Consider the following 8,631-nt stretch of genomic DNA (forward strand, 5'->3'; position numbering starts at 1 on the left):
GAGGCCCTTTGGGGTGAGGCCACTAGGCACGCGTGGCCCTTGGGAGGAGGCCACTGGGCGTGCTTAGTCCTTGGGCGAGGCCACCCTATTCTTGCATGTTACTTGGGTGTGGCCCTTGAGGGTGAGGTCACCCTGCGCGCGGATCCTGGTGGCGTCACGCGGTGCGTGCGCGCGGAGCAGGGGCGTCGCGAGGTGCGCGTGCGCGGAGCAGGGGCGTCGCGAGGTGCGCGCGCGCGAAGCAGGAGCGTCGCGTGGTGCGCGCGCGCGGAGCAGGAGCGTCGCGTGGTGCGCGCGCGCGGAGCAGGAGCGTCGCGTGGTGCGCGCGCGCGGAGCAAGGGCGTCATGCGATCAGCGCGCGCGGGTCCTTGGCTGCACGTGAGGGGCTTTTGGCACTTGTGTTAGGTCTCTGACAAGTACCAGATTTTTAGCATTCACACTAACCATGCATGTCACATATGGGGTGCAGTTTTCTTGCCTCAGATTCGAGCTAGAATGATTAAAAGAACGACCCTTGAGAACGATCAACTTTTAGTCATTTAGCGGTCACCTAGTCATAAGCAATATATAGGATTCATCAATGAAAATGAAAACAAAGGTTCCCAAACCAAAACCTAGCCTCCGAGACATCAAACACTACTAAACCAGGTAATAGGATCGACCCTGAGGCCTAAGGCTTGAACCCCCAAGCTAAAAACTCATTTCTGGCCAAAAATGCCCTATGGGCCGCGGCCCTCTTTATCCACGCCGCGGCTCACCCATCAGACAGAGGCGGCCCTTCTCTGCCAAGCAACATGGGCCGCGGCTCACCATAGCCATGTCGCGACTCATTATGCAAAACATCAAAAACTAGAATTTCTTCCCCTACGTTTTCCTTGAAACCAACCCTTCAAACCAATCCCAAACATCAACCTAACACCCAATTCAAACCCTAAACTTCATCTACAACTCACCCTCATCAAAACCCAAGTTAAACACCAACCAAACTTCCATTAATTCCAAACTAACACATCAAAATCCTCAGTTGAAAACTTAATAGAAAAACAGGGTATAACAAGACTTTCATGGCTGAGTTTCCTTACCTCAAGCTTGATTTTTAATCCCCTTCAATGGCTGAATCAAGTTCCTAAGCTCAAACCTTGATTTCCTAGCTTATTCCTTCAAATTGGCTTCAAAATTCCAAAGGGAGAAAGAGGGGAAAATGGTGCACGGGTGAGGGAGAGAGAGAAGGGTCATGATGCTCTATTTTTTTTACACTTCCACAACCTTCTTGACTCAAAGGGCTGATATATATCTTAGGGGTGAAAAGACTATTTTGCCCCTAGGTCAAATAAAGACTTCTAAAGACTCCCAAGGGTAAAATCGTCATTTCTCGCCTATCTCGTTAGTTATAATTAACACCCTCCAATTCCCATTATTCTCAATATTCTCAAATATCAATAATTCACATCCCGTTACCCTTTAATTCCCGGCAACGTTCTAATCATCAAATTACCCCGAGACTCACTCCGAGCCCCGAACTTAATCCCGTTATGACTAGACCGAAAACTTGCATTCCATGATCGTCTCATGCCAAATGGCTCGAGCCAATCCACATATAATGTGGTATTATTTATAATTCACCAATATGCATGAAAATATACAATCACGCCCTCAACGGGCCAAATTACCAAAATTCCCTTGTAATGAAAATATGAATCCATATGCATGCATTCACCATCATATAGTAATATAATCCACATAAACATGCATATAATCATTAAATATCATAATAAATCAATTACGGCCCTCCGACCTCCTAATCAAGGTCCTAAACCTTATTAGGAAATTTGGGGCATCACAATACTCAACACCTCTTTCCTTGACATTGGCACCAGTAACTCCATATGAGCCTCTTCCCATGTTTGGGTAAGGCAAATCTGTAAGCCCCTGACCTAATCCTTACTAAGATCTGATAAGTCTAATCAATTTAGAGTAATAAAAACTCCTCTTTCATTCCCAAACTATCTTATCCTTTTTAGTCCACAATACTCAGAGAAGAACATAGTCTCCAATCCTCAGAACTCCACTTTCCCATATTTAAATTTGCGAACTCTTATGTCTTTTCAATAAAATAGAAAATCCTGCTCTAACAATCCTTAATAACTTCATTGATCCTCCAAACCAGTTCTGAACCAGAATACTTCCAGTCTCTCATCTCATTTCCCCAGAATAAATAATTCTCACTTCCTATCTCACAATGTCTTATTCAGAGTCACTCTAGCCATCGACCGACATTAATCATCTTGACAATCCAATCCATGGACCGTACTTGCATCAATGTCCCAAAAAATTATATATTCAAAGTGGAATACTTACAGTCTGAGTTGTTCCTTCACGTTGTCAGTTTGTCTGAAGGTAACCAATAATTCCAAATCTCTTTCTTATACTCATCGCCCTCTATGACCCTTTTTAGAGACATACAGTCTCCTTTCACATATACTTATTCCTATGATAACTCACTCACACAAACCAGAGTGTGCTAATCTATTATGTCAAGTCACCACTTCTCGTATGCACTCATCTCACCTGCAATCTGAGGTGATCCACCCTTACGGTCCATAACTATATCCCTTCATACTAACTCTAGGATGCCCTAGAGTCGTAATAGCCTTTCTGGCTCCTGGTACAAAAATTTTAGGTCTTAACACCCACTAAAAATTTCTGGGTACAATAATTATAAGGGGTAGTATAAAACTCATCCAGAATCCCCATCTCGATGCCAGTGTCTATTAGATCGCTCATCTGATCCTCATATCTTAACCTATCCATGCTAAAATGGTAGGATTCTTAGCCATTCCTACAAGATCTTCTTTCTGTATTTCATTGTTCGTAGAGGTATATCTGCCAATTATCAATCATAGGTTCTATACCAATCCTGGTCGCTACCTCCTCTAACTGTACTATTATCCATCGCGAATTATACAACTACCACAGACTTTTCTAACTCAAGATGTCAGCCCCCACATTGGTTTTCTCTGAGTAATAAAGGGTTTCAATGTGAGTCCTTCACTAGTTCCCACTAGTTCCTTTGTCTCATGGTCAACCCCCTATGGTTCACAAAACTTTTTAACTTTCATGCTAGTGTGCGTACTTCTTTTCCATAAGTGTCGTCACCTCACCCTAGTTGTAGCTATCTGGCATTACTGACAATTCTAGGTCCCATGAAGAGCATCTATTTTCTTATTCCTTTATCCATTGTGAAGCACGAACAATCACCTTATTAGTCTACACACCACACTATTAACTCTTCATTTTAAGCAAGGACAGTGTCCACTATACCGTCCTCTTGTATCGATCCATCACCTGCATATTCTAATAACATGGCGTGCTAATCAACCTTTAATTCAACTTCTTAAATTCCTATAGGCGACTATCCATTTAGATAAACTTTAGGTTCTTACGGTACTTCAGTCAAGGGTATGGCAATCCTCAAAGATGCTTCAAGTAAAATTCGATGTGTCATACCGGTTCCACAGTGCTTCTAACCTTTAAAATGTTCTTTTATCCAATTCCTTATTGTTTCTATCTTAATTAAATCATACACAATCCAATCACTTCCCATAATATGACCTTGAATATTATCTGGAGAAATTAGAACCTATCCTTTCTGGAACCTTACATGTAATCTCCGCTTCCGCAACCTCGGCAATATCAGAGAAAATGTTACTCTCTCTAAGTTTCTACCCGGAAGTAGTCCAAAACATTCTCGATCGATCTAGATATGACTTGTCCATATCATTCTTGTACTCTCTACTTGTTGAATGATGTGGATCGATAGGGCATTGGTCAGTTCAAGAGTCTTCACTAAAATCCCATCATATCATACTTGGTGCGAGAGGTAATTCTTGAAATGTCTATTTTCTTGATCTTTAGCTTGTAATAACCAGATCGAGGGTCAATTTTTGAGAGCATTGTCTTACCCTACAACCAGACAAATAAGTCATCCATCATTGGCAATGGACATCTATTCTTGGCAATTACTTTATTCAGCTATCCATATGCGGTATGCATTCTCGCAGACTTGGCCTTCTTCTCAACAAATGGTGTTGACATGTTCCATGATGAGATGCTCCATCTGATCAACCCTCACGTCAAATAACTCCTTCGACTAAACATTTATTTCTTTCTGCTCAAATAGTGTCGTTCTTCATGATGTCTCTGATATCGGTTCTATCCCTGCCTTTATCCCATAACACACTCAATTCCTTGACGAGACAGCAATCCCAGCAAATCCTTGTAAACCCATCTAACACCTCAATAGTCGATCTAGTTTTCATCTAGTCTAACTGATATAACCCTAGTGGTACCTACCACAATAGCTTGGCATCCTGTAAACACAACTAGGTCCTATCCTTTCAATCTCAAAAGTCACCATCCTTTCTTACATTCCATGGTTATCCCTTATTTTGCAAACTAATCCATAATCAGAATCATACCAAAATCCAAAATTTTCAAGCTTAATCCATTATTATTGCTAACTTTCTACAAGTAATATTCTAACTAATCTCCTGGAAATTACCAATTTCACCCGTCAAACACTAAAATCTCATGCCCTATAACGTAACAATCATATAGCATGTGCCCCATATCTATGTCTCCTCTAAGAGATACGTAGTACCAGACTCATTTTAGAAAATATAAAAGAATGAGAACGAGAACTAGAAAGTTGGCCTGCCGCCTCCGAGGAACCAACCTCAGGCTCTGACTACGTCAAGACGGACTTTCACGCTGGGGTTGAGCCACTCGCACTCCTTGGTTCTCCATTCTTCGATCTTGGGCAATTCTTCTTGAAGTATCCAACCATTCCACAAAGAAAACATGCCTTCTCTCGGCATTCTCCCATATGGCGTCTCCCGCACCTAGCACATATTGGATAACTTCTCCAGAACTCGGTGCCGCCTTAGCGGCCACCTTGAATACTCTGACCCTTACTATCAGGTTCAGGAGTAGTAGAACTATCAGAGGTCTTTCTTTTCTAATTACTAGGGCCTCCACCCCTACATGATCCTACACATGGGGGTACCATTGTTTGAGCTTCCTGCTCTACGACACTTTCACTCCATATCTCAACTCATGCATTCTCTATAGCAAGGGCCCTCCCTACCACCTAAGCATAGGTAGAAATCTCATGTACTGGAGCGATCCTAACTTTCTAGGCTACCCCAGAGTTTAGTCCTTGAATGAATCATTCCTTCTGGGCCATATTCGTTGGTACCAAATCAAAAGCAAATTTGTCCAACCAATCAAGTTCATTGACATACTCTGTCACTGTCTACTACCTTGAATCAAGTTCATAAACTCAATTGTCTTTGCAATTTGAACTATGTCACAATAGTACCTCTCATTGAAAAATTACCTTAAGTCCTCCCAACCCATCATGACAACATTCCAGGTTTGGGATACTACTTCCCACCATGTTTGGGCATCCTCCTACAGCGTATACGTGGCAGAAGCCACTCTATCATCGCCTACCACTCCCATATAGTAAAGGATGGAGATAATCGTGCCCAATGACTGTTCAGCTCTGAACAAATCCAAGCCTCCTTCGAAAACTAGAGGATAATGCTTTTGGAATCTTTCATACAATAATTCCCATTTGTTTCCACCCTCAGGCTGAACTGAAATTGGAGCAATTGTTGTCAAAACATACCGATCAGCGTTCCCTGATGGAACCCGCTATCTCAACCACCTAATTTCTTCCTCCTAATTTTGCAATCTTGCTTGCATGCCAACAAACATCTGCTGCCAATTCCAGGGGACAGATGGAGGGTTCTAGCCCCAACTATCATCTGCAATCCCGACTTTAACAATGCCTGGTTCAATTGACTACCATGGATACATAGCTTCTAATTTTGTCTGCAGTCAATGACTTAACCTATCAGGCCTGATATTCGTATCCACAAATATTCCACATGCACGACCAAACAACACAATAGCCACATACAATATTCATACCAAGACACAAGTGAATAATGTTCATTCATCAATTATCCAGCCTTACACCCACAAAATACATTTATTTACATCATGCTCTCTATTGTAGCATGCAGAAGGCACATAGGTTCAATTAAAATAATTAATTACATCATCAAGTTATTTGATACCAAACCGTGATTCGAGTTGCGGGGAGTGTACATGCCCAGCCAGTCTTCAGGAACCCTTAAACCTAGACCGCTCAGATACCAAGTTCTACCAACCTGGTTAGCCAAGATCCTTACATTATGTGTTTAAAATAGTGCTTAACTCGCTAAAAAAATCATTTGGACTTAATTGTGTAATTAAAGACTAAATCAAGGTTAGGTATTAATAATTTTGATGAATGAAGAAATTATTTTTCATTAAAATATTAAGTTTATACACGAGATACCAAAAAGTGGTTATAGACTGATAAAAGACAAATGGAATACAGATTAGCCGTCCTAAGCGGCAAAATAGTGTTCAACTCTAGTTCCTCCCGGGCTATCCCAGCCGTGGCGGTCGAGTACGCTACATATGTACACATCGCCCTTGAAGCTCTCCAACTCATGTCTGGTATAACTTTTCGCTTCCCTTACCTGCACCACATAGCACTCGTGAGCCAAGCCTCAGCCAGAAAACTTAAATCAATAGGTACAAATGAGCAACAATATATAAATAGTAAACTTAAATCAATAAATTCAATCAGCAACAGGATATAAACAATAAGCTTAGTAGTAATAATCTGCTCAATCAAACACATAATCCAATATCAACAATCAATATAGTTAGTTAAGTGCAATCAACACTTTTTTTATTTGTATAACGTTCAGGCCCGACGCCCTTAGGCCGACTCCTTTGGTCTTATAGCTAACCCCGAAACGCTTAGGACGGGATGCATTTCACATGATTTCTATTGGCATCAGTGCCCTTAGGCCGACCTTCATAATAGATATAATTATATATATATATATATCTTGCACAACACGCAATCAGATGCAGCACATAAAAGCATGCACTACCGGATATTCTCAAATACAGTTATAGCCATATTATCACATATAGTCATAGTCACAGTCATACTCATATTTATTAATACAGGTTTGAGCCTTGATCACAACCTGGGTGTAGTTTTTATACCTTGAGTCCCGAGTTGAAAGTATAAAGCGATCCCGAGCACGATCCCTAAACTCGAGCCTTAGCGGTATAACCTAGTCACAACGCAATAATGAATAACCATCAAAACCTAAACCAATTAAAAGATTTGAAATAATATACTAGCCCTCGGGACCTCAAATTCAACTATACTAGGTAGGGGAATCCTTCTCGAGCCCTTAGGTTAGAGTTTTCGAGCTAAAATAAGTGTTTTGACTCTTTTTCTCAATTAGAGTCGCGGCTCAGGCCCAGGGGTCGTGGCATGCTATGAGTCAGAGAGCTCAAGGCTCTCTCAAGCCATAACATGTACACGGGCCGCGACCCTTCAAGAACAGTGTCGCAGCTCGAATCTAAAACCCAGATTTTCCAGCATTTTCACTAAGTTTTCCCCAAGCCAAACTTATCAAATTCCATCATAAACAAGAACCCAAGCCACAGTTGAGTCCCAATGCCTCAGTAATACTCTTAAGACAACACAAACATAGCAAGAGCTAAGCCAAAACTCTAGTCCAATGCATAATTCAATCACAAACCTAAAACCTCAAGAAAAGCTTAACTCATCAAAAATTCAGCAAAACAAAGTAAGTAAATCTTACCTTAGCTAGACAAATTCGAACCCGTAGTTGCACTCCTTACTTCCGAGCTTTAAGAATACTTCCATGCCCTCAACTCAAAGATTTCTTCTTCAAAAGTTCAAAGAAACTCCTAAGTTCATCAAGGGAAAGGAGAGAACCAGAGAGAACTAGATAGAGAGAGAGAGAGATAGAGAGATATAACTGAGAGATAGAGAAAGAGATTTCTTCAGCTAATCCTCGCGTAGCCCTATAAATTTCACGAATAATCCTGACATACCTAAATAATCATAAAATAATTTCTCATTACCCAATAAACCCCATCAATATACTAAATTACTGAAATACCCCTAGGTTCACCCCGAGCCGGGTATTTAACCCCGTTGTGCTATTTCGCTAATCCGCTCACTAGGATTGCCTTGGACCATACATCTCAAATATATCCGCAAAACACCGGGATCTCACTCATAACGCATACATAATACAAATATACCCTCAATAGGTCAAAAATTTCAAATATGCCCCAATTTACGAAAATGGACCCCGCATGCATATTTAACACACTTAAACATGCATAAATATTCACATTACCATATAAACCATTTATATCACATAATCGCACATATATCCAATTAATTTCACATATAAATCCGAGTATGCCCTCTTGACACAGTAATCAAGGAAGTCAGTCTTAATAGCAAATTTGAGATGTTACAGTTGTGATGCAACTTGGACCCTTAGGCATTCTTGAATTTTTTTATTAGGGCCCGGATTTATCAGGAACCCTAAGTGTGGTGAGAAATTTGGTGTGCGAACAATGACTAGGTCATTGGTTCCTGTTGTTGTGTTCTACTTTATGTTGCCAGATTGATTTACTAAGTGTTTTTGCTTACCTAGTTTCTCATGTTGT

Source organism: Humulus lupulus, chromosome 2 (assembly GCF_963169125.1).
Source record: "Humulus lupulus chromosome 2, drHumLupu1.1, whole genome shotgun sequence".
Classification (NCBI taxonomy): domain Eukaryota; kingdom Viridiplantae; phylum Streptophyta; class Magnoliopsida; order Rosales; family Cannabaceae; genus Humulus; species Humulus lupulus.